Below are 27,114 nucleotides of genomic sequence, written 5' to 3'. Positions count from 1 at the left end.
TTCCATTACCAGTATCACTTGGATCCAGGATATATTTAACCAGCCTGAAGAATGGAAAAGATTTAGAATCAGATTGGAATTGGGAAACATTGAAAATGGTTCTTTTCAACACCTCTGTTATTTTGTTAGTTTGGTTTGAAATGCCTGGGTTTGCCCCTGGGCATCGTGGACGTATCCATGGTCATGGTGATTTCTGGATCGTATGTTTTCTGGATCAAAGGTTGATGGCTCACAAGCATTAAGAGGCTTCATATGGACTCAGTTCTACATATCATATTTCAGATGAGTAAATTATTGGGTTTTTAATGAGTAATAGTTTTTTTGAAAATGGGGAATTTAACAGATTATTAACCATAGTTGTGCCACTGGGTATCAATCTAACAGCTGAAAAACCTAAGCACTGTATTGTAGTGATTGCTTACTTAATGTCTGGGCTTGTTTGTGTGGTTTTTGTTTTTTAAACTAAGAGAATGAATTAATTTGAGTGACTGCAAAGCTTGGTAAATACCAGTTATCAATTCTCTTTCTAATGACAACTGATGACATGATTTTTACAAATGGTTGAGCACTTGGCAAATGTTAACCATAGAAATCAAATGAGCTGAAAGAAACTCCAGTCTGCCCGATTGTCAGTCCTGAGCTGACAGGTGGGAGAAAGGAGGAGGCTGTGATGCTGTCCCAGAAGCCCAGTGGCACACTGCAAAATGACTACTGAAGTGTCTTGAAAGACCATAAGTGGGAGAGGAGCAGATTTCTGAAGAGCAAGCATCACCTATATGTTGCTTCAAAAGTTGCCCTTTCTAGCACAGCTGCACCCAAAACGGGCTGATCAAATCCTCTGCGGAGCAGCTAGTGCCAGAGTTCATTCGAGCCTCAGCAGTGGAAGTAAAATTGAATTTCCATGAAGGAGGGAGGAGCTGGAGCCAGGCTGCCTACTCCAGCAGCTGCTGGGAGAGCGGGAGGGCAGAGCTACCATTACAGCTGCCCCAAGCAGGTGGCCCAAATGCCAGCATCTGTCACTGCCCTGGACACCGTCACCTGCCTGGGTACCATCAGCATGGCCAGGGTGCTTTGCTACCCCGGCTGTCTGTTGCTGCAAACAGCTGCCTGCCTTGACAGTGCCTAAGCAGCAGGGAAAATCCCCCAGTGTGTGGAAAAGCCTGTAAACCCCAGAATAAGAATTGAGAAATGGGTGGTGACAGCCTGTTGAGATCATATCACTCAGCCTTGCCTTCCCTTCCCTTACCTATCTTTTTTTTTCCCCTCAATTAGTTTAATGTGTCTCCTTTAGTTTTGTAAAAAGTGACTCAAGAAGTTGAAAGTACCAAACTTCAGTAGCTTCAACCCATATGTGCTGTGCGCCTCAGGCTAGACAGCACATATTGGTAGCCAGACTGAGAAGAACATTTACCACATTACCTCTTAAAAACTCACTTTATTTTTCTCCTTGAGCTGGCTCACATCCAATGTGACACTCCAGTGTGAGCCATGCAGTGACAGCAACAGCCTCCATGGAAACACACCGGATCATGAGGCCAGTCGTGGGGTAGAGCGAAAAGGCAGCTCCATCCTTTTCCTTAGTCTGCTACTTTTTTTTCCCTGAACAATCTTTCTTTTCATTTTTAAAGCATTATTAGGAGCACCCCTCCTATGCCACTGTGACTTTGGTATGTCTCTTGCAGCAATGCAAAGTTACGCTGAACCTGGAAAACCTGGGGCTGATTGCAAGGCGGCACCGTTTCACAGCCCCAGCACTGGGGACCTCCACTCCTCTGTTTTATTTGCTGGAGCCAGGAGGGGAACCTGCCGCTGCAACCAAGACACAAATAAATGCCGGATGCGTTGCGTGGAGGTTTGAAAATGCACTGCAGAGCGAGGGTTTCTTGCAGAGAGTGTCCTGCTGGCAGCCTCAGCGCTGCTGTGATGAAGGTCCTGCAGGCTGGATGTCTCTTTTCAGCAAAAAGGAGGAAGCAAAGGGAAATGAGATCTTAGAAATTTCCTTGACGTCTTTCAGAATTTTACGTATCCCCACTTCATGCAGGAACAGGTTTATTGGGAAAAGGGTGGGTGAAGGGCAGATGTTAAGCAGGTTACTTTCCCAGTAGAGTAACTGGGGAGACTTTGATGGTCAGGATGCCCTGAGCAGGAAATCCTCATCATCACGGCTATCACCATGCCTGCCCCTCCATCATACGGAAAACTCACTCGCCCGTCTAACAGCAGCATGCAAAATTGCCTAATGCCATTACGATATAATTTTCCCTTAGTATTTCTCTGAAAGTTTCCTCTCTTTTTTTTTTTCAGACTGCCTTGTAGTAAATCCCTCAGCCTGATTATCTGTTCAATGCAGAAAGTGAACCAGGTAGTTGCTTGGTGTTGTTCCAAGTGTTTGAGTGTTTCAGATGACAGGCAAAATCCAGCAAAATTTGCGAGCCTACAGGCTAGCTGCTACTGTGCTTAACTTCCAGACACCTGGCTTTGCATCCATAGATGACAAGACTGAGTTTCGCTGAAGATCGCTTGTACACTCCCAGTATTGAATTAATACCGTACAGTGTGGAATACCTATTCTGTATATGTCATGGGGAGAATCGGGTGCCTGGGATTCACCATAGTCACAGCACTGAGCAGGGAGCTTCTTAAACTAACCAAGAAGAATGGCCGGAACCTGTTATATAGCAGAATTGCCCCCGTCTCAGCACCTAAGGAGCCTAAGTGTGGGTTGCAAGGCAGTAGCGTTCTGGGGTTGAGAGTCACAACTCTTTTGAGCTGAGCACCTTTTCCAGGGGCTGAATCAGCTCACTTTCTTTTTAATTTAAATGATGTGTCAGCACCCTGACAATAATATATATGACATGTAATGCAATATGTAATAAGCACATTTTAATGTATAATGCTTTAATATACATGTTATAAATAATAATAATAATACACAGCAGGCACCTATGTGATATATCTCCTACCTCTCTCATCTCCCAGCACCACTCCTTATATTAGCTGTGCTTGCCTGAGGTACTGGGATATTTCTGACTAAATATGGACTGTAGGCATTTACATCAGGATCAACCACCCTTGCACCTTCTCTCATGGAGAAAGATGTTCATCTTTAGGGTCTGACTCATCTCATCCTAAAATAGGTTTCTACATTTTCCTGCCATTGCCAGACATCTTTGTCATGCCAAATGCTTCAGTGGGCATCAGGAGCACACTTGGCTTCAGCATGGACTCCAGCTCTTCTGACACTGATTTGGTCATTCCTCATGTCTTTGCTGTCCCAAGTGCTTTGGGTGTTTGTGGGCAACACCAGGTCACCTAGGCTAATTCTGGTCTGAAATCTTTTAGGTATAACAACAAATCTTTATAAATGTGGCCACTGTTTCCTTAGTTAAATTTCCTCACAAGGCTCTTTGTCGCTGACGTCTCAGACACAGAGGAAAACTAATTGCACAGCAAGCCATCATAAGCGAAGCCAATCACCTGGCTTCCTAAGTGATACTCTCTGATTTAGTGAAATTACTTCTCTGAGATCACCAAGGGCTCTAGAACTCCAGTTAACATCCTTAATATCTATTTTCAGTGTGTGAGACCAGGTCTTGAGATGCTGTCAGTTTGAACTTCTACATTGAGTTAGTGTCCTGGATGTGTTTATCAAGCTGGTGATGTAGCTGATGAACTCTGTGTATCTTCCAAGTATCTTTCACATCACTTTTCATATTTTCTCCTCCTCATCTAGCTCTCATTCCAAGAGAGCCTGATCATTCCAACATCTTTATAGTGTAATACATTAAAAAGAAACTTTGTTGGCTACCTTTAAAGTACTTTATATTACTTAAAATCACTTACACTACCACAGCTATACTGCTAAGAATGCCATCTAATTTACATAAAGTCACCCAGAGGTTAATTAGTATATGGAGGTAAATTTCCAAAAGAGTGCACCAGGAAAAAAGCAGCAAAAAGCAATTCTTTCCTCTAATTGGTTTTGTACACACACCTCTCATTCTATGTTTTACAAACGTACTCAGTAATTTCTGTCTTCGTTTCCTGGGAAGATTGCATGTCAGGTAGAAAGGAAGTCTGTCACTGTGTCTGTCTGAGTGCTTACTTGCTGACCTTTTGTTGTGGGATAGACTATTTGGAAACATTGCCATCACATGCCATCACAACTGCATGGCAAGTACTGTAACGCTACACTAGCATGCATCCTCTACAGTGGAACAACAACAACAAAAAAATCCCAGTTATTTTTCTATTTAAATAACTGCTGGTAAACGTTGAGAAACACATCACATTAGAATGACATAAAATATTACACATCCCCAGCTCTGTCCACATTGTGGAACAGAGGGAAGGTGCTCACCTGGGAAGCCCATGTGACAGAGGAAAAGCAGGGCATTTAATGTTAGTAGGGAGGGGCAAAAGTGATTATTTTTTCTATTTTAAAAGGAATGCTCTGAGGGACCATCAGAAACTGTCCCCAGGTGACCATGGAAGATGGCAGTTTCGGAGCCTTGCTGGATTCACCTCTGACTCTGGACACCCGGAACCGTGTATTGGCTCCATATCCATCTCTGGATCCTGAGGCTTCAGTGGAAGTGGTTATGCTTTTCTAGAAGAGCTTTAATGGATGCAGTCCAGATTAATTCAAAGACCCTACTTTTCTTAGCAATAATAGCGTATGCTTCTATTACCAAACACTAGTGGTTTTTTATGAGAGTTTTTAGCGTTAGCACTTGCTCCAACTAGACTTCCGCCTGAGCCTGAATCTTGATAACCTAGAAATACTCTCCAATGTTGAGTTTGGCTTTTCAAATATGAGTTAAAAGCTATGTTTTCTTAGAGGCTTCAAAGCTAATCTAACCCAAAAATGTGTCTTTCTCCCAAGCAAGTAGGAGAAAACCCTGCAGCATGGTTGAACAGCATTAGCAAACTATGAAGGCTTCAGCTTTATTTCTGTCATCTCCACCAAGCTGGTTAGACACCTGACAAAGCAATCCCGATGGTGGAGCCAAGGATCTACCCGATTGCGTGCTAGAAACAGAACACCTCATGCCCCTGGATGCAGTGCCAAAACCACGGGCACACCATGCTCTACGGCCTCCATTGCCTTCCTGATCACTCCTCTCTCTGCAGTAGCAAGGGGGTGGCTCCACCACTGCTCTGTTGAAGGATGAAATGGCTTTTCAGCCTAAATGTTGTTTGTGGTGAACATGTCTACAAAGGCTGCCTGGAAAGCAGACCTGATACTAACGTTTCCATGCTGAGGGGATATACATTGGTACAGCCTCTCCCTGCTCACATGAAAGTAGATGTAACATTCAGCAGTGGTAGTAGGGTAATCATAGCCCTTCCATTTTCCTTGGTCATGAATAAATCTATCCTTGACGAGTAACATCCCTGTGTTCATTCAAAAGATGTAATATAGTAAGAATACTAATAATCAACATTGAACTTATTTATTCTATTTATGCATCCATTGTTTCTTATTGTTCTTGGTGCCTAAGAAAGTGTTCTTTCTCTTCCTTTAAACAGCTCTTGTCCATTGTTGTTTACAATCTTCTTATTGTTGCTGAAGGTCCTATTCCCTCTCCGTCTTCGTTTAGCCAAGCTAAATGCATTTCTTTATTTTAATCTTTCTTGAAAAGTCATTCCCTTAATTAGAATCTATGGTTGTGGAGTTCCACCAGGTATCTGCAGGCTAAACACCACTAAGGCTATTTTCTTGCTACTTGTGCTCACAGACAAGACATTTGTTAGTGTTGTTGATGGCATGAGTTCTTTGGGTTTTTTTAAAGACTGTTTATCTAGGTAAGAGGCAAAAGGCAGAATTCATTAAATCAGATTTTCAGAGGATCAAAGTCTACAAAACATAGAAAACGATGGTTTTCTTGGTTCAGATTGTAAACTGAAACATGTAAAGACAAACCTAAAAGCCAGGGGCTTGAAGAATGAGAACATCAAAATCTCTCTCTAAAACACAGAGATTTTAAGATTATGCCTGTGAAAGAAGGCTGTCAAATATTGATCTGCTCTCTCTCCTACCAGTTCCTAATGAGCATCAAAAAATGTGGAAACAATTCTTGATTCCTCACCTATGGAATACATTTTGCTAGAGAGATACGATTCAGTGGGAAGAACAGTAATGTCCCCGTACCCCTGCCAAAGCCTACCTTGTCCTTTCTCACTTTTGTGTCTGGTTTTGCTCACTAATCAGCCTGCATGCAAGTTTTTAGGAAGGATTTAACTTTTCTATCATGCAACAGAAGAAGAATCAAAAAACCTTTACACAGACATCACAACAACATTTTGAAGTAAGTTTTGATGGGCTTCTCAGTGTGTCATTTCTTTTCTGTGTACTTCTTAGGGATATAATTTTTTTACACATGTAGTTGCCCTCCACAGCACCACACATACTAGTCTAGACTATAAATGTAGTAAAAACCTACCTGCGGGATGTATCTTTTACCCTGCACATAAATTTGCTGTTGTTTGAACAACGTTTCTTAGGCTGGGATACGTCCCATTTGATTCAGTTCTACCTAAACTAATTATTTAAGTGCCCATGAGCTAAAACAAAAGTTGCATTGTTTGGACATACAAGTTAGTAGTATTCCATCAAGGTGTGCTCGGAGTGTGTTTCTATCTATCTCCTCTGCCCACCATATCATAATACAGGTTACTGGGATCAGCTGTGTAGTGTGGCTTCCTCTAAAGCGCTCAGGTTGAATCCTGTTCTGTCACTCTGCTACATCATCCAGTCACTTTTCCTGGGTCCCACATCTTAATTTGCTGCCCACTTCCAGTCTAAGAATTAACCTTTTTAAAGGCATTTGTTCTTCATTTGCGAGATGAGTCGCAATAGATGGGACTTCCTAGGCCACAGCTGAATTTTTCACCTTAGTCCTAGACTTGATAAGGCCTTACCCCTGGTGACAATTGCCAATATAGCACCAGAAGACCACACTAATAATTTAGCTACGTAGCTAATCGCACGCTAGCATTTGAACCTATGGACTTGAGAACAAATACCTGTTGGGCCATACCATTACTGTGACTTTGGGGTCGCTTGTCTCTCTATATGAGCTTCACAGCATTTTGTGCCACCTGGCACCTATACCTCCTATACCTCCACTGAGAGCAATCATTGTACCATGTCTGCATTGTCCATCTCATAGAATGGTTTGGATTGGAAGAGACCTTTCAGCATCATCTAGTTCAACCCCGCTGCCATGGACAGGACACCTTCCACCAGACCAGGTTGCTCAGAGCCCCATCCAGCCTGGCCTTGAGCATTGCCAGGGATGGGGCATCCACAGCTTCTCTGGGCAGCCTGTGCCAGTGCCACCCTCAAAGTGAATAATTTCTTCCTAATATCTAATCTAAACCTACCCTCTTTCAGTTTAAAACCATTCGCCCTTGTCCTGTCACTAGATGTCCATGTAAAAAGTCCCTCTCTAGCCTTCTTGTAGGCCCCTTTGAGGCCCTGGAATGCTGCTGTAAGGTCTCCCCAGAGCCTTCTCCAGGCTGAACAACCCCAACTCTCTCAGCCTGCCTTCTCAGGAGAGCTGCTCCAGCCCTCTGATCATCTTCATGGCCCTCCCCTGGACTCACTCCAACAGGTCTATGTCCTTATGTTGGGGGCCCCAGAGCTGAACACTGTGCCCCAGGTGGGCTCTCACGAGGGTGGAGCAGATGGAGAGAATCACCTCCTTTGACCTGCTGGCCACACTTCTGATGCAGCCCAGCATATGATTGGCTTTCTGGGCTGCTAATGCACGTTACTGGGTCACACTGAGCTTCTCATCAACCAACACCCCCAGGTCCTTCTCCCCAGGGCTGCTCCCACTCCATTCTCTGTCCAGCCTATATTTGTGCTTGGGATTGCCCCAACTCAGGTGCAGCACCTTGTACTTGGCCTTGTTGGACTTCATTAGGTTCACATGGGCCCATGTCTCAAGCATGTCAAGGTGCCAAACATTCTGAAGTTCAGCCATCTTGGGACTGTAAATGGGGAGATTCATTCCTCCTGTGTAAACAGGAGACAAACTAGCTTTCAGGTAGTACAGAAAAAGAGAAATGAATGCTTTTCCCCTTAAAAGAGTAAAAAGCATCTGTAGAAGGAAGACCATCATTTAAAAGCATGAAAAATATTTACATTTGGCAGAGAACAAAATATTTTTAAATGATGCAACACAAAACAGTTGCTGACATCCCTACTGAAATGTGACACTGGTTCCAGGGTGTTCAGGCACTCCTGCTGGGACACATAATCTGCATTTAAATTACAAGATTCAGCGGTATGTCTGACTGGGAAAGGAAAAGGTTGGAGTGATAGATACCACCCTGTACTTCTGCTGTTGGTCTTTCATCCTGCTCAGCCACTCTCATGCACCATGGTCTGTTCCAGGATAAACTCTCTTCCTATTAAATAATATCCAAATGTCTCCAGGGCCTGTTTCAGAACTGAGCAGTCTCTTCTTTTCTCAGAAACTATTTATCAAATCTTTGGTGGGAACAAGCTTTTGACTAATATTCTCCTCTGATTATTTAACTTGTCAATTTAACCCATGCAACTTTTATTTGAGATTTAGACCATGACATATGATTGGGGATTCATACTGTGCAATTTAGGAAGAGGTATATCTTCCTCATTTAGAAAAAGTGTACACTCTACCCCCACACTTTTGTGTGTGTTTTGTGTTTTAAAATGAGAGAGCAATATTTCCCTATAAGCCAAGTAATTTTTAATTAATTTTTTTCCCCCAGCTGGTGTTGGTTAGCCTTTGCCATTAACTTTCAGTGGGAAAAACATAATTTTTTTGCACCAAGTCAAACCAGCATCTCCTTTGTTGCTGCTGGATGTATTCCATAATGGCTTGGCTTTTACTTCTTTTAAACTGTGAGAAATTACTTTTATAATATTTCCAGTAATTTGGCTGCACATCCTGAACAAAAATAGAATTAATTGGTGAGAAAAATCTCATTTTTAGTATTATGAAGAAGTGAAAATGAAACAGTGTAAGAACAAAGATTCCTGAAGTACAGAGCTTTCTCCCACATTTTCAGTGTTACTGTTTCTGGAGGTTTTTGGGGGTTTTTTGACTTGCCATTGCACATGGCTTCGTTTTAAGAAATTCAGTGTAATGCCAGCTTAGTGACTTGATAATGGTACCTGTGAGTGGTAAAGGCATGATCTGGGTTTAGAAATCTGGTTGCTGTGCTCTTTAGATCAGAAATACTCTTAGAATTTATAGTCTTCATTGCAACCCTTGGAGGCAGCTGGGGAGGACACTGCACAGCACCAGCGCATTGCCATCCTTGTAAATGCCACTTGGAATGTGATAGGGACATTTTTAAGCTACACATGCAAGGAGCTGAGCTGAAAGCTGATGCTCTTCAAAGGGAGAATCTGCTCATGAGGACTTCAAAGGATGATGCCAATGTGGTGCTTTCCTGGGGAATTTTCTGAAAAAGACAGTTTTGTACGTGAGCGAGACAGAGGTCAGAAGAATCCTTGCTTTGGTCTATTTTCCATCTGCCCAAGCCATTTGCTGTGGTTTTCCCTCCCTGCTTTTGAGGCCCTGCTGTTGGACTTCCGAGTGGTGAGGAACACCACTGTCACTAGGGGTGGCAGGGGGCACTCCCCGTGGCCCTGGGCTGCTGCCTGGCTTATGCTGTCTCCAGTTGCCAAGGCAGAGCTTTGAACTCAGCTCTCACTTGCAGATCTCTGGGCTTTTATCACCAATTTGGAAAAAAAAAAAAAAAAAGAAAAAAAAAGAAAAGTGGAAGGACCATTAGTTTAGGCCAAACGTGAACTGATAAAAAGGGATGTAGTTGTGAACTGCTCCCAGGATTATCACTGGCCTCTAGTAAGAACAAAGAAATACAAGAATTAGTGTAATGTCTCTGAAGGTACTTATTTTCATATATTTTTAATTGTTGTTTTATTTCACAGCTGTTTTAATTAAAAGTAAGCACTGGCATTAATCACATGGTATATGCTTCCTTTTTGTAGCTTTGAAAAAACTTTCTTTCTTGAAAGATCCTGATAGTGAGGTTGATAAATCATCTAAATGAGCATGCATGAAAACTTGTAAAATCTAATTTGGCACATATTTTTCCACACATGGCATATATCCTAAGTAAGTGTTTTATAAGAGAGACCAGAGAATTTTATGGACTGTGGTTTGGTATGTAGTATAAATACACAAAATTCTATATATATATGCCATACACAAAATCTGTTTAAAGGAAGAGGGCATGACAAACCTCTAGGAGCCACAAAGTCTACCTGGTACCTATTATGCATCTTAACAACAATTGCCTAATGGATGTGCTGATGCCAAAAGAACCCTTTGGGTCTATTCTGAGAAGAATACCTACATAAACTTCCATGAAATATGTCACCCCTTTCACTCATTCATACTAAGGAAATACCAACAAAACACTGTGTCTAAATAGCTTTAAGGTTCTGATATAAATCAACAATAGCCAGGAAATTAAAAAAAGCCAAAGCCTGACACTCCCTCTTCAGTACATTACACTCTGTTTTTGCAAAGTGAGTTAGAAGCCTTGGGTATCCCACCTCATTTTCAGTTCTTGATTTATGTCAGATCCTATGGGAAAAATACCAGCAATAACTGAAGCTTCCACCTCAGCCCTTGCAGAGCAAGGGTTCAGATGAAGTCACATGCACTTTACATAAAATATCAGTATCTTTTTGTCCTGAGACACTGTTACCCAGCAGCTGAGACTGAGTCCCTGCTCTACCCAGCAGTACTCTGTGGCACCTCAAGCTGCCCAGCCAGTGCTGGTACAGAGGCAATGCCCTGCAGAAGGGAGGGGTGCCTGTATACATGCCAGAGGAGCAGCTCCCCAAAGCCTGTAGGACATCTTCCATGCTGGCTTCATTTCAGATCCTTGAGTACAGCACTGCCTGTGTTGCTGCTGCCAAGCCCATTGGCTCCCAGTGGCTCCCAGAACTGGGCTATGGTCAGGGTGGTACGGCACCACAGCCCCCTCTGTGCAGCCGTGCTGCTGGAAGAAGAACTTGCTGCCCAGTTTTCAAGTTTCATGGTATATTTCAGTATATACATATTGGCATGTGTAATGCCAATACACACTTAGTCTCAGTCTTTCCCCTGCCGCAATCCAGAAAGTTAACTTGTTCTAAGACCCACTGGGGTTTTCTTTGTTTTAGATTAAGACAAGTTGACACGTTTAGCCTGGAGAAAAGGAGGCTCAGGGGAGACCTTATCACTCCCTGAACTACCTGAACGGAGGTTTTAGCGAGGTGGGTGTTGGTCTCTTCTCCCAAGTAACAAGTGATGGGACACGGGGAGATGGCCTTAAGTTGTGCCGGGGGAGGTTTAGGTTGGATATTAGAAAAAAAATCTTCACTGAAAGGGTGGTCAGGCTTTGGTACAGGCTGCCCAGGGAAGTGTCTGAGTCCCCATCACTGGAAATGTTTAGAAGACATGTAGATGTCACACATAGGAACACGGTTTAGTGATGGACTTGGCAGTCCTTGGTTAATGGTTGGATGTGATGATCTTAAAGGTGTTTTCCAACCGAAATGATTCTATAATTCTATTAAAATATTCAATTCCAGTGCAGGGTTAATGGATACAGGAGGATTAGATGAAGGCTTTTTTACACACCCTTCTCCCCCCTCCCCATTCCAGTGATCCCTGCTTGGCATCAAGCCCCAGCATCTGCTTTGGACCCATGGAAAAGGAAGAAGGCATCTTCCCCAAAGCCTTCCGAGCACCTCTAACCCCAGCAGCCTTGTCCTACGGCAGCAGCTTCTTGCTGTCCCAGGGTCCTACCCTTGTCATCTCTGGGCTCTGGGGATTCCTCCCAGCTGGAGGCTGAGCTGTCACCACCTCTGCAACTGCTGGAACGTCCCAGAAAACAGTGGGGTGATCCAGGCCCTGAGGACTCAGGGTGAAACAGGGCCTGAATGAAAGCCCTGGCTCCTTCTACTGCTTTATAATTCTAGTTACAACCTTGATTCATAGTGAAACAATTTGGTGAAGAGGAAAAAAAAATAATTAAAAAAAAGACTTCCCTGTAAGAATATTTCTTTTTATTGTCAACTTTCACACAGTCAGAGGAAGAAACTCCCTAGGCAATTAGAGCTTCTAACATTACAGGCACAAGGTTTGTTTTGAGAAAACAAACACATGTCAGCATTTTAAAGTTATTTTTTTCAACCTTTAGACACATTGGCAAGACATTGATTCAGTGGGGTTTTTTACATGAAGGCATATAGACAGGAAAGCACAGTACCAGCTGGGAGCACAATATGCCGCTGGTCTGTTAATAATAAAGAACAACAATGCAAAGGAGCCATAAACCAGACGAAGCAAAAGGAGGAGAGGCATCCACAGAAGTGGGTGTGTGGCATCTACCCAATTATCGGAGATTTCCCTGGTACTAATATCTAAAGTCATTAGCGTAAAAACAGCATTGGTTAGGGACATATGCATGGCTGTGAGCAGCTGAGGGGTTTTGATTTGTTTTTTTTTCCCCCAAGTTCTGCTTTTCACAGCGGCAGTGGTGTAAAAATAGTCAGTTTATAGGGAACTGGATAATCACAGTATAGTAATGGCTCCACTCCTGCACCTTGCACCTCCGTCTATTAAATGTTAGCCCTGAATTTTCATAGCAAAACTTGACAAATATAAGAACATTTAAAAAGAAATCTAATCATTTGAAGCTTTTATCTTAAAATTCTGCCTTCATTTATGCAAAGTAGCCCCTCTGACTTAAATCTGTTTCTTACGGTAAGGTGGGTTGCAACTGTAGCCATCGGTGGCAAACATGACATAGTTCTTATTAAAATAAAAATTTCAAAGTTACTATACGTATCACAACAATATGCAAGACCCAGCACATGTAATATTATTTTCAGCCAGCTTGGTGAACTTGTGTTGAATAGGTAAAACATGAAGCCAGAAAGTAGAGTTTGAAAAAACAGAGGAGAAATTAATATATAAGTGCTAGAGCCAGGAGCTACAGATTTCATATAATTTTCCCCTGAAGTGCACGTGTGACGTGCAGAGTCAATAGCGGAGGTATTTCCCAAACCCAGCCCCTGACCTTGCAGCTGGACCCTGTCCCTGCACAGCCTCCCACTGTCCCCAGCAGACTTCCAGCCAAGCCTAGATGGTTGTGCATACAGATGTGATAACTTGACCAGTGACCTAGATAAGACATGTTTCCTAACCCAGAGGGGAGACAGTTTAAAGGGCACATTACTGCCTCCCCTCCACAGAAGAAACTGGCCCCAAAAGGACATGTCTGTGTGGGACAGCTATGGTTTCAGAGGATGTCAGGGGCTGTCATCCAGAGGCAGAGATTCTGCACGGCAGCTTTGTGAACATGGCAAAGAACTGGAGGAAAAATATGAAGAGAAGATGAATCTGTTCAGCACTAAACATGTTTATTTTAACTTCTCTGAAGCTTCTGAAAAATCACTGAGCAAAACTCCAGGGTATAAATCAAAGTGAGAGAGAGAAAGAAAAAGGGCAAGAGAAAGAAAGTCATTACTTTGATTGGCAATGAAAGATTACTCAGGAACCATAACTGTGTTTACCTATCTCAGCTTTAAGTTCACCATTCCAAAACCTAAAAAAATCCCATGTTAAAAACAAAAACTAAACCAAAAAAGCCCAAAGTGTTCCCCTTGTGTAACAACGAGTGGAAGTTTGGTGTTTGCCACCTATGCTTAGACATCTATGTTTTCTTTACTATTAAATGCATGTTTTATAGAATTCCAAGCTTTCTCTACTAAGAGTTTAAATTACAGAATAAAGGCTAAAATGATGAACATGAAGATAGCTATCTCATATTTTTTTCTCTCTTCAGTTTCATGTCCTCAGCTATGCCTTAGCGCAGCCCGATTTACAGTATAAGGCTGGAAAGTCAGTACTAGGCACGCAGTTACAATAAGAACTGTTCTCACTTGTTCACTGTAAGCTGCCTATTTCCTTCTTAAAAGTTTTTTTTCAAAAGGATCTGCTTGCGTAATTGTGCAGCAGCAAGCCCTGGTAGCCTCAATCCCCAAGAATGTTTTCAATGACCTCTTCCTGCCCAGTTTTTCCATGAGAGAGAGAGGGAACTGTAGAGAAAGGGGGAGCCAACAGTGTTACCAGAGGGTAAATGAGTAGACAGATGCAGAACAGAGATTAGCGTTTTGGGGGTGGGGGGGGTGGGGGTGGGGGTGGAATATTTTTTTTCTCTCCCTGGTGTTATAATCACTTTTAAACACACACACACACCATTTTAACATTTCATGTCCTTTTTGTAGGCTCCTCCAGCAACAAAATAGACCCTAATTTTAGAGGTGAGAATATTAAAGCAGAGGAACTGATGCCTTTTACCCACACAATGGCTGCCAGCATCAAACCCAGACTGTGGATCAATCCTGGCTATGAAGAGGGTGGGTAGCTTTGCAGTGACAGTATGAGCCAACATGACAGTAAGTGCAAACAAAGGGTGGGAGGCCAGTAGCCACAGCATCAGAAACGACATGTCTGCTTCTGAGGGCAGCTGAGCTCACTAATACAAACACATACCTGTACCACATGTGTAGCAAATCAAGATTTGTTTATTTACAGTATCAGTTTTGGTTATGGAGAACTCTAAAAACCTAAGGGCAAAATGACCTTGAGAAGTTCACATTATTAAGAATTAATTATTACCCTCTGACAGACCCCATTTATCACCATGAAAGCCAGATACATTAATTAGAGCACTTCTGGCATCAGAGCAAACCTGTTTCCTTCATGTTAGATTTTGTTTTAGATTTTGTTCCCAGAGAGAGCACGGGAATTCTTAAATGTACCGAAGAGCAGTTTAAAGGTTTTCCAGTACAATAAGTTTAAAAGTTGGGCGGTTTTCTCCCTGAATCAAGCTCTGTAATAGCCTCCATTTTCAAATAATTATCTTTGCTAGTGACAGACAAAATTAATAATCAGAGTTTTGGTTTTTAACCCTGCCTGTCACCCATAGCACTGACACTGAGGACCACGGGGTGGATTATTCAGCCATTAACATTATGTGATGTTGCTGAATGCAGCGTATTTCCTGTAGCTTAAAAACATGCCACGCTGTGGCAATGCAGAGTAGGCAGCTTTTAAAGTTTGGATTAAATCTAAGTGAAAGTCTCCCATGACTCATTCAACTCCTGCCATTACCTTATGTATTGTGATAATGGTGTAGTGTAAGGCAGGGATTTAAAAGGACAAGAACATAAATCTTTCTCTGAGGTGGATGACATTTTGCCATTGCCTGTGCATCAAGAGGATGGAGGGAGCTTGCTGTGTTGCTGTTTCCCACCCTACTCCTAGTAGGAAAGCAAAATGCAAACTTTACACTCAGATCAAACCCTGTATTTGTCTCCAAGACAAAATTTCCCATTGAATCAAGACCTGCAAAATTTGGTCCCATAGGGAAGAACTCAGGAGTTCTCAGTAACACCCTGAGGAGACCTTATCGCTTTGTTAGCCAGAATCAGCTTCAAAGTCCCTGCCATTGCTTTGGTTGCATTTTTCCTTGGATGGGAGAAAAAAATCCAGGCAAAATGATGCCTCAGTGCTCCATGCTCTTTAACAATTCACCCCAAATGGTCTGCCTCTTTAAATGAAGCACAGGCTGGGACACGCTATCTGCTTCTCAGAAAGCTGAAGGTGGATGCATGCCAGGGATTTGTGCAGCTTCCTGGCTTTCCTGATAAAGAAAGGCCACTGTGAGGTAAACCTCTGCTCTCTCCCTGACATGGCTGCCCAGAAACAAGGGACCCAAAAAGACAAGGAAAACATGGAGAACGTGGCACCAGAGCCAACTTGCCTGCGCAAGAGGTGGCCTCTGAAGAGTCCACACGCTTCTGCATTTAGAAACGTGAGCTCTGAGCCTGAGCATTTGATTCAGCGGGTGGAAAGTATGAGAAAGCACAGCTAAGGCTGAAAGTTAATGATAGCATTTGACCATGTTAACCAGTAAATGACAAGGCAGGGTCACGGGAGTTAATTATTCAAGTAAGTGACTGCTAAAAGAAATGTTTAAGAAATGCTGGTAGTTTGCACGGACTGCAATAGAAAGTGACTAATCATTTCAAAGTTTAACCTTGACAGCTCTACGCAGACCCTTCTTGCTCTTTTTCTGGTTTTGTTTTTTAAATCAATATGGTCTACCTCACAGACAGAACATTAAAGGTTTTGCAGCAAAAAAACACTCTAGCTGCTGGAAAGGCACCCGTGACTTGAAGACAAGCACTTCAGGAGAGAAGCAATCTGATTTAGAGGTGTTCCAGCTTACAGAGAAGTGGGCTGTCACCCCAGCTCCCAGTCTCCTGTGTGATGTGGGGCTGCTCTCCTTGCCTTTCAGTACTTGTGTATTTAGGTTATAACCTCTTTGGGGCAAACTCTACCTTGTTTGTTCGGTGCCAAGTACCATCAGGCCCTGCTTGCCACTGATGTCCCTCGGCACTGCCATGGTATAAACACTAACGAAGAGAGACTGCTCATACCTGTGTAGCCCCAACTGAATCCACCACTTAAAAAAATGTCATTATTTTTTTGGTGCCCAGATAATTTAAAAAACTCTCAGGCAAAATACAATTACTGCCCTGCCATAACTGCTAAGCTTCTGTGGGACATACCTGCATAATTTTAAGAGCCAGACATTCCACTAGACCTCTTTGTTTCAACAATCTAATACCAGAGAGGGAGGTAATAACTGGCAATGTATTTTTCTTCTTATGGATGCTGAACTGCTTTACAACTTCTAATACTGATACATGAGTCTACGATAAATTAAAAAAAGCCAAGTCTAAATGAACGTTTTATAATGCTGCAACAGATATACAGCACTTCTCATCCCAAATGTACTTAAATCAGACATACAGTTGTCACTTGTCCTCTCAGGGAAGTGCATCTATCTCCATACTGGGACACAACATGTGTTTAATAAACAATATTTGAGGTTTAGACATGGACAGGAATAATTTTTCCCGCTTACATCTCTGGTAAGAATAAAGCAAAAAATAAAAGCACATTTAATGCCTATGTGCCTGTTAAGATACTGAAACTAAAAGGACTTGGAGAAAGAATTTAAATATGAAGAATATATTACAGAAGATAAAAATGAAATTTGAGCTGGAAGATGACAGGGCAACTAAATGAATATTATTTTTTCCTTAAAAAAAAAAATGTTTTTGAGGTTACAATCTGGTTATTTAGAAAGCCTGGCTTTACCCTTATCCGAAAACCAGAACCTCCAGTGTTACTTGTGCCCATTGCTGGGGTGGGCGCTGCATTGGAATACAATCTTTGTGAGTACCGCAAAGGGAACACTGCAGAATCCTCAATACTATGGCTTATGGGAAAACATTAATTCTTCAAGAGTAATTTATTCCTGATGTGTAGCATGAAATCATGTGAAATCATGGAGGTTGTGGGAGCTTCCTATTCTTCCTGCTCATGTTGTAGGGGTGCTAGAGAGGTTATCTTTTTGGGTTCTCAAAGAGACAAGGAAGTCCAGTTGTCAATGTGTAGGTCAACATGTAGGCATGGTCAACCCTTCACTAAATGTTGCCTTAGATTTATTGCCCAAAAGGGCCTTCAGCAACAATACACAGTCACCCGGGTATATATGACAGTAATTACCCATGTCACAAGTCCTGCTGCCTATGGCGTCATTGTCCCTGGAACTCCTGGAACAGCTTTGAAATGGCTGGCATGAGCTAGAAATGGGCTTTCCTTCCTGCTAGCCCACTCTTGTGAGCACAGTTGCCACCTCTGCAAACAAACATGCACAGCTGGGAGGCACAACATTCAGGCTTAACTTGAGGACAGTCTCTGGTAGCAGTCCTCGGCATCCTTACAGGGGCCACGCAAGCTAAACTTCAGGATAAGCAAGTAAATAGAAATGTTCATTTGGATAATGAGAGGACTTGTACAGCTGGGTTACCACAGAGATTGCTAGCAACACCATTTGACAGACATATGACCTATTCTACCAGAATGCATGCGAAGACAGGAGAAAGTCCAGGCCCACGGCTTGTGACTGAATGCCATTTTCTGCACCAATGGAGTGTTCCCAAACATCATGGTGAGCTGTCAACAGCCAGGAGGAAGGAATCTCAGCCATGGCTAGGAAAAATGTGCTCAAGGAGCAGGGCAAGGGTGGTGGGCGGCAGGGGGCATAAGTATAAAGAGAATCTTTGATGCAACTCATACCTGAGAATAAATACAAAAGAATATAATTTTTTTTTTAAGTTATCATTGCAAACAATCCAGTGCCAAGTCAGCCTACATTAAGGGCAAACTTGTTAGATAAGCACTTAAATTAAAGACTGCAGAAAGCAGAAGTTTGGTTTTCAAGTCCTATTGCTCAAGTCAAGAACAATTTACTCTCCTGCAGTACTTGGACCAGGGCACAGGGATGCAGTAAAGACCGTGTGGGTCAGTCATAGTGTTCACTTTGCTTTGGCCTGAGAAGCTAGGAAGCCACAACAGTTCTCTGCTTGTAGACTGTCTGTTGCTCTAGTTATGAGTGTCCCTTTTGTCCTCTTAACAATCCCATTTTTGTGTTTAGGAAGACAGTCTTTGACCCTTTCCTGGGCTAGGAATGAAAGCCAACTGAAGCTGTAGGATGCTGTTCTTCCAAAACTACTTTGTGGTGCTCTCTTTTGATGCAATTGCTGGTATCTTGCAAGCCAGTGATCTCAAGCTACTTCGCTAGTCTGCCTTCATCGACCTCTACCAGTAGTGATAACCACTGCTTATAATACATTTTTTCAGTCTTCCCTGAACCATCCTTGCACATATTCCCTAGAAATAATTTCAGAGCTGGTGGTTTTAGACTTTCAGCTCAATGTTATGTGTCTCAGAGCTGGCAGATGGGACAAAGAGAGGCCCAGGCCCTGCAACATCCTCTCTTGATGCTGTCCTGCTTATTTTTCTGAGTATCCTTACAGGGAAACTTTCAGTCTGTTTTGAGTTTTCCTTCCTCCTGTAAACCTGCCAGTTTTAGATAGCGTGACAGTGATACATACTTTCAGGTAAGTGTTGGTACTTAAATGTGCCTGAGCTCCCTTTATAGTCATTGGATGCAATTCAGAGGCAACAGTCACATATTTAGTGCATTTTTAGGCACTGCAACAGGTAGATGCAGTTCTGTCTACCTGTCTAGCCTCCAGCTAGTACTGCGGAAGGGTCTTCTGTGGGTCAATCCTGAGTCACATCTACAAGGATATCCTGGATACCATAAGTGGCCTCAAGTGGCACAAGATCCTTACCTGTGGACAAACAAATGAAGCTCCTACCTCACATCATCTAGCTCCGTCTATATTTACCAGTAAGAAATAGGTGTCTTTATTTCACCTCTCTGAGAATGGGCTGGTGTGCCCCCTGGGGATTCCTGTCTCTATCCACTGATTTAATAGGAATATTAAAATAGGTGAGTAGATGAGGTGTGATGACTTATATTTAGATGGCTATAGTGGGGTGAAATGAATCCCGTCCATACCGGCACATGATTGATGTTGGAAGAGTAAGCACCTTGCACTTTGCTCTTAAATGTCATAATAATTTTGGTTAGATTTAATGTGTTTCTAAAAGTGTTCCTGCTTTTATTAAATTGATCCTTGTTAATTATAATGCAATAAATTTTAGAAGAAGCTTTAAAGGGTAATGATTTATGCATCTATGTTCAAAAATCAGAAATATCAGACAGCAAGCCAGCAAACTCCTACAGAATTCAGAATGTTCATTTGAGAAGTAATTTTAAATCCCTATGCAAGTCAAATAGGGGCAGAAGGATGTACAAGACATATTAATATATTGTGACAAACTACAAAGAAGCTTTCAGCTATATAGCATCTTGACAGGCTGTTCAAAATCAAGCGTTTAACCTCACTCTTTACCTTGATAATAAGGTTTCCCTCTTTGCTTCACACATATATTATGCCATATTTAACAGTCAAAAGGAAAAAAAAAAGTAATAGTTTCTTCACTGAGAGCCAACTTTGTTGGGATGCACTCCATGACTCTTCTTGTCTTTTATCATAAGAAAAGCATCCTGTACTTGCTTGTATAGCAAACAGATCTTTCCTAGCAGTAGTCCTGATATCCAAATAGGGATTTATGAGGCTATAGCCTTGCCCCTCAGGAACAACTGCTAGTGTGTTAATCTGCCAAAAACCAAACCAAACAACAACAAAAAAAACCCAACCAAAACACACACACCCCAAAATATCAAGGGAAAAAAAAACCCAAATGCAATATCTCTTTCTTAAGTCCTGTCTCTCTAAAGATACAGGCTTTACTTATTTCCTCTGAGCAGTCAGTGTTCACGTTAGTGACACAACCTTATTAATCCATTAGTGCTTATAAAACTCCACAACAGTACTCGAAAAGTATTTATAGACTCAAAAATAGAAGCCAGGGTATATCTCTATCATAAAAACCACCCTTTTTTGCGATGTTCATTCCATAAATTTAGTTATTCACTGCTCAATCACACCTAGCATGGTAGTCTTTCTGGTCGATAAATGCCTACAAGACCTGGTGATTTTCATGCATTATCTGTATCACCTGCTTTTCTTAGATTGCCCTATGCTGATCACTATTCAAACAGCTGCTGCAGTTACTGAACTTCTCCTGGTACATCCCACTCAGCTGCTGTGTCTGAGAAGAATTCTGCTGGTCTGCTGAGAAGCTGTATGTGAGATGCTAGAAGGAGTAAGCAGGTGCAGGTAAATAGCTAAAATCTCTAGAAAAAACCAAGAAAAATTGAATTTTATCAAGTGAAATAAAAGTACCTGTGCAAAGTCGTGAGTTCTTATAATTCTCTTAGCGCACTACTGGTATTTCACAGCTTGTTACAAAAATGCCTCAGACAGGGCACTGTAAGGAAGTGAATGGTGATACTCGTCCATAATGTCTTGGACTTTTTGTGAAGATGCACGTCATGAGCACAGGCAGTGTGCACACTGTTCACATCAATGATGGTGTCTGCGTGGTATCAATAAAACTCTCAAGGTATAGAAATGGACTGAGTTGGTTTCTGTTATTGTTTTTCTGAGTTAGGGGAATATAGGACCTGGGACTACTTCCAGTGGCTAAAATGGCAGCAAGAATCAGGAAAAAAATAAGCTGACAGACATGATTATTATAATGATTACAATTCCTCTCAGAACCAGTTATCAGTTGTCCTACACCTAAGATCAAGGTGTAGCCTATGTACATAATAAAAAGCAGGAAGAGAAAGGTGAAACACTTGGGATTAATTACATGCTGAATGTGTCAACTACAGAAATATTGGGCCAAATTTTCAGGACTGCTACACATTGAGTTTAATTGTGTCATTCTTTAGCATTTCTCTGTAGAGGAATGAAGCTGGGTTAATTAGCATTGATAACATACAGCTGTGGGCTGGCTTCAGGGGCGGCGGGTTGGCCAGTGTAGATAAGGTGCAGCTGTGGCTGGTTCTGTTAAGGGGTTGAGAGGCAATGGAGAGAGAGCAGCCGAGGAAGAGAGGAGAAACAGAGAGGAGAGAGAGAAGGAGCGCCCTGGATGAAGAGAGACCAGGAGAAGGCAGCAGAGGGACTGGCATGAAGAGTATGTTGGTATGAGATGGTAAAAGACCTTGTTGCAGCTTGGTAGTTTGGAGAGTGCTGCGACATTTCTCTAGATCAATTGTTCTCAAGTCACTGTATTTCTGGGTAGACATCAGCCTTTATGCCCAGATTCAGTGAAGGTATAATAAGTGTAACAGAGCAAAGTGATTTTTTTTTTTTTTTTTTTTTTTACTTCTGTTGATCTTCAGTTTACATATGTACCCTATGCTGTATTTATCCTTTTGGGAAAAAAAAAATGCATAAAAATAGCCATTACTAGCAATAGGAACTCTGCATGAAGGATCATCTTTAAGAAAATCTGCAAATGAATGCATCTTTTGAAAGTACCTATGTTATTCAGAAGTCAGGCACATTCTGCTTTTTCCTTGCTTCTTAATAACAAAGCAGTAAGCTTGTTTCATGGTAACAATAATAGCCACTGTACCAAATTCAATCCAGTGCTCTAAATACAGCAATACTGACATCTGACAACACTTGTGGCAGATTATTATGGTCCTCCATCATCAAAGCACAGTAAAACTTCAAGGCTGCAGTAAAAATTAATCTGGCCATGAAACTGGCCTATAATTATGACTGCCCCTGTCCCCAACTACCGCAACATTGATGTGTACAAGTCATCAGATGTGACGTTGTGAGGGTATTATATGTACATAAAGCTTGCAGGGAGAAACAGATGGTTGCTACAAAATATTCAGAAACCAACTACTTAAAGTGCATCTTTTTACACCTCCTGTGTCATTACAGACAGTACCATGAGTAAGCGAGTTAGAAATACCTAGGATGTTTTGAAAACTTACTACCACTGAGCTGGTAATAACATTTCACCTTTCTTGCAGAGACTACTGATTCAAAGTCTGGCCTGAGTCGATCTGACCAAGAAAATTATTTTGATTTAATTGCTATAGTAGTTCTAGTGAAAATCCTACGGATGAAAGTCTACATTACAAAACCACAGCCATCCCTAGGACTTTTCTGGATCCTCAGAAAAGGTGAAGGAACTGAATACCCAGAAGAAACTGGTCACTGGCATAGAGCTGGGAAAAAGCTAGGGACACGGTGTGGTGCTGCTGGTGGCAGAGCACTGTTAGGAGGCGCAACTCCTATTGATGGAAGATGTTTTCTCTGAGGCTTATCAAAGGACTAATACTGCATTCATTCAATTAAATACTGATTTGGAGTTTTGTATTGTCTGCTGCTAAGGAGAGGCATATATTGGGTTTCGCCTCACTTGCTTAATTGCTTTTGTATTCTCAGTTTGCCAAGTGTCTGTATAATCCATATGTGGTAATAATTTCATGCGCAAACTTTAGTACGCACAGTGCTGCAGAAGTTGAACAAACCTTGTCAATCACTGAACACAGGAAAACCTGTTGGTGGAACAAATTTGCTGCATGCTTTAATTGTAGTCAGAGAGGCCTAGCTTCCCCTAGATTTTCATGGTTTGCTGTTCAACTAGAATTTCTTCCATGCATCTGAAATTTGCTCCAGGTTATGTGATGTTTTGTGGTCCATCACAACATGGCATATTACCAATTGAGACTATATAATCCACGATGAAAATATGCCCTTAATTCTCCATGACAAATGGAAAGAATTTGGATATCTTATTTAGAACAGTAGAGGGGAAATGGAATACAGCCCAGCTCTGTAGTTTAAATTTATCTTTTTTGTTAAAGCAAAAAGGGTATACACGTAAAAGGTATCTGAAACTTAGATTATTCATGAAGGACTCAGTGGCTTAAGCTTTGCTGAGTTGGCTTGCCCATTTTTCTTAACTGCTTCCTACCCGTGCTTATTTCCATAATAAATGTGCCGGTATAATTTTGGATATGCTTTTATGATATTGAATTAGGCCTTCTGGAAAACTCATTTAGCATTTCAGTATAACACTTCTACAGAGTTAGAAAAACAGAACAGAAAACTTTATCCTTTACAAATCAGTGAAAACAGCCCTTTTGACTACGTGAGACTGCAGTTGCACAATTTTTTGAATTTTCTTTTAACATTCCACAGCATGATAGATGCAATGCCAACACGAAGAGAGGTATATGGTCTCTACTCCAAAAAGAAAATTTTCTATTATATTCTACAAACTAGTTTCAAACTCTAGGGACATGGCTTTTAAAATGGTATCCATAGATTGTCTCATGTTAATTACTTCTTTAAATCTATCATATTTTTTTCTCAGGGATCTGCTTATTAATATTGACATTATAGTGTTAATACCTTTTGTATTGTAAGTAGTACAGTGTGAGAGTGCTGTAGAATAACGAATTATAATTGTAAATGCATCCAGATATTTTGAAAAAGAAATAAATAGATTTGATTACTGCTTATTATCTACTTAATGCATGTGTAAGTAAATGTTTAAATACTTTGCATTTGCAACTGAAATTGAGTCTTCTTATTCTACCTGCAGCTGGGCTACAAACTAAGTCCATAAATAACAGGTGTTTTAGTTTCACTGACTCATTTCTCAGCTTCCTCAGGGTCAGTCAAGCCACTAAATATTTCCCAGATGTGCCTTATAATACAAGGTCTCAAATCAAAGTACTATCATTGTGGGATGCCTCATGTTGAGATTAACCCCTCTCTTATTTGAAGATTTTTCTTCTGGATCAGTGGCTGACTGTTCTGCAATGGCCAATGTTCATGGCTGACACTAAACAGGCACAAAAAACCCCTCATTTTCTTTCATGAAGATTTGATTTTGTTTTCCTGATGCTGCCCAATACATCTTAATGAAAAGGTTTTACAGAGCTGAAGTGAGATAGGGCCTGGAAACTGTTTTATGTTCTTTTGTGCTTTTCAGTTCTTCCCTTTTCTTCCCTTCTTCCACCATGTGAGATGGACTGCATTGCATCAGTGCAGTGGCAGAAGACCAATAGTGCTACATTTAGCTGTTTGTAATAAACATTCCCTGAATGATGGGAAATATTTCTACCTTGGGAGCAAAGTGTGATACGCTTCCCCGTCAACCCCCCAACCCCCACAAATGGGCAAGAGACAAGAACTGAAAATCACATGTAGGAATCTTGCATGACCCTACAAAACATTGCCATGAAACTTAATTGTCACTGGTAAAGCTGGGATTATTTGTAGTCATATAAATTCACCTTTGCAGACTAATGCTTTAATTATTGCATTTTGAGTTTTGTTATTTGGGGTTTTTTTGGTTTGGGTTGTTTGGGGTTTTTTTTGGTATATTAATACAGTTGAAGACATTTCAAGATCATAATTAACTGGAAGACTAATAACCAAAATCAACTCAAAATCAATATGAAACATGGTTACTTCATGGGACCAAACCAGTAACTGTAAGAGAGTATTCTCCACTGAATAGGTAGATTCCTAGACTGTTTTTGCCCCTATGTCATTGAAACTGTTACCACAGACCCTAAAGAAAAGGCAAAAATAATGCCCCTAAAATCTGTGTGAGACTAAAATATTAGGGGAGTGACCACCCAGTATCATGGAGAACTTTGTACAGCTTGGTAAGCAGTTTAATAAAACTACATGTATTTCAACATGGTGCCAGGAGAACTCATTCATCAAGAAATAACGGGGAAAGAAATTAATCTGAAGAAGCTTGTGAGAAATAAAACCAGCAAAAAGGCTCTTCCATGGTAACGCAATGCTTACATGTAACCCAGGAATTTATACTCAGAAAGTGTAGGAAGGTTACAAACTGCTGTGTGTCATCCCACTGGAATAATAAGACCAGCTCTGGTGTCTACAATTTAATAAGGATCTTGAAAAATCAAAGACATTTCAAATAAGGTTCTCAAGGATGATTAAAATGGAAACTCTTCCTCATGGAATTCATGGAATAAAGTATTTAAGACATTGAAGAGAGGTGAAAAATTACTTAAGTACCTACCCAGAGAACAGGAATTCAGTAATAATGGGCTCTTTGATCTCACAAATAAAGGTGTGACATTGTGGAGGCTCAAAAGGTCTCTTTTCACTGGTTTCAAAAGGGCAGGGTTTTCTGTTCCACTGGAGTGTCAGAGATGGTCAGAATTGAAAGTGGTAGGATTGAAATTTCATCACTTTTGGGGTCTTCACAAAAGGCTCCCTTCTGTTATGACGACTGATGATTTTCATGCATGAGGTAGCTGACTATAGTGAGAAGGACATGGTTCTTTCAACTGCAAAAGAAAAGCTTTAGGAGCAGGGTATCATATTGGAACTCAGACACTTCTTACAGAAGCACAGTTAGAGCATCTCAGCTGGATGCTGAAATGGATTAATTCATAGGAACTTTTGAAGTCAGACCACTCAAAGAAACTGAAATGAGAGTGAGGCCTTGAAACATAAAATACTCAAATATATTTGTCACGTACACCAAGTCTCCAGTGGAGAAAAGAACCAGACAGCTGAGGACTTTCTTAGTGTTAGTTGGCAGTGTCAGGTTGAGATGACAGTCCAATGACCATCAGGCATATATGAGGCCACCAGCCAGGTGTGAGGTCAATCCACGATGCCCAAGCAATAATTTGTGCAGACGGACACCTCCACCGTTTCTCAGGGCAGGGCAGGGTGCCTGGGGCTGAGCTGAGTTGGGGCCCCTGGGCCATGGGCAGGGTGTGAGGGGAGGTCCCAGGCAAGGCTGGTCAAGGCCAGTAAGGCCCTTTGGGGTCTGGATGGCAGCCTCATAAGGCTCAGCAATTAACATTTGTTTTGGTTTATGCCAGAGACCTTCTCAGGAAAGATGTCCTCGGCATGATGTCTTTTTCTGGCAAGATTGCTAATCTGTACCTCTTACAACCATTTGTGAAAAAGGGTCACCCATCCTTTCACAGTATATATGAAGAATGATTTTCTCATACAAGAATGACATTGTCTTTTGAGACCATTATTCCCTGATGCATAGCATCAGTTTATGAAGTGATGGCAGCTCTTGGGTCATGAGATCATATCAGGCTTTTTATCCTGCTGTACTCCTTTCTTTGTACAGCAGACGTTGGGGTTTAGTAGTTTTCAGCATCCTGTCAAGTAAAATGCCAATGGATGACAACCTAAATTTAATCATTGCCCTTCTGTAATTTAATCTAAATAGAGATCAGGCTGGTTCTGCAGGTTATTTTACAGTGCTTTATTATTTTGATATTGTTTTCTAACAACACTTCAGATTTGAGATAACAAGGATTAGCAGTTACATGACTCCACTCCCCACAAAATTCTCTAAGTTCTCTACCAATTTTTGTGGCTTGTGTTTCATTCTTTCCACACCAGAAAATAATTCTTTATGGCTAATTGCCCACTTCGTTGCAATATTTTCTCCTAAAGATATCATAAGGAAGTGAAAATAGCAAGCTAAGATAAATATTAGTCTTCTTCAGGCAGTATAAACAAGCCTATGCCTACCCTGCTCCAGTGGTCCAACAATTTCTGTGGTGCCAATACAAGCTCTTTCATTTGACTTGGCCTGTATTTTTGGCATACACAACAAACTTAAAAAT

At 41.5% G+C, this 27,114-nt stretch overlaps 1 long non-coding RNA gene across 1 annotated transcript in view; it reads left to right on the top strand.

Moving 5' to 3' along the window:
- LOC114011074 (uncharacterized) overlaps positions 1-23,980 on the top strand; it is a 31,733-nt gene extending 7,753 nt beyond the window's left edge. The window contains exons 2-3 of the long non-coding RNA XR_003552815.2: positions 20,617-20,764; positions 22,486-23,980. This is a non-coding gene — a long non-coding RNA (uncharacterized LOC114011074). The remainder of the gene's footprint in view (positions 1-20,616; positions 20,765-22,485) is intronic.
- The last annotated feature ends 3,134 nt before the right edge of the window (positions 23,981-27,114 follow it).

This window comes from Falco peregrinus, chromosome 4 (genome assembly GCF_023634155.1).
Source record: "Falco peregrinus isolate bFalPer1 chromosome 4, bFalPer1.pri, whole genome shotgun sequence".
Taxonomy (NCBI): domain Eukaryota; kingdom Metazoa; phylum Chordata; class Aves; order Falconiformes; family Falconidae; genus Falco; species Falco peregrinus.
Note: the sequence above shows the minus strand (reverse complement) of the source record. Positions and strands in the feature narration are given on the sequence as shown.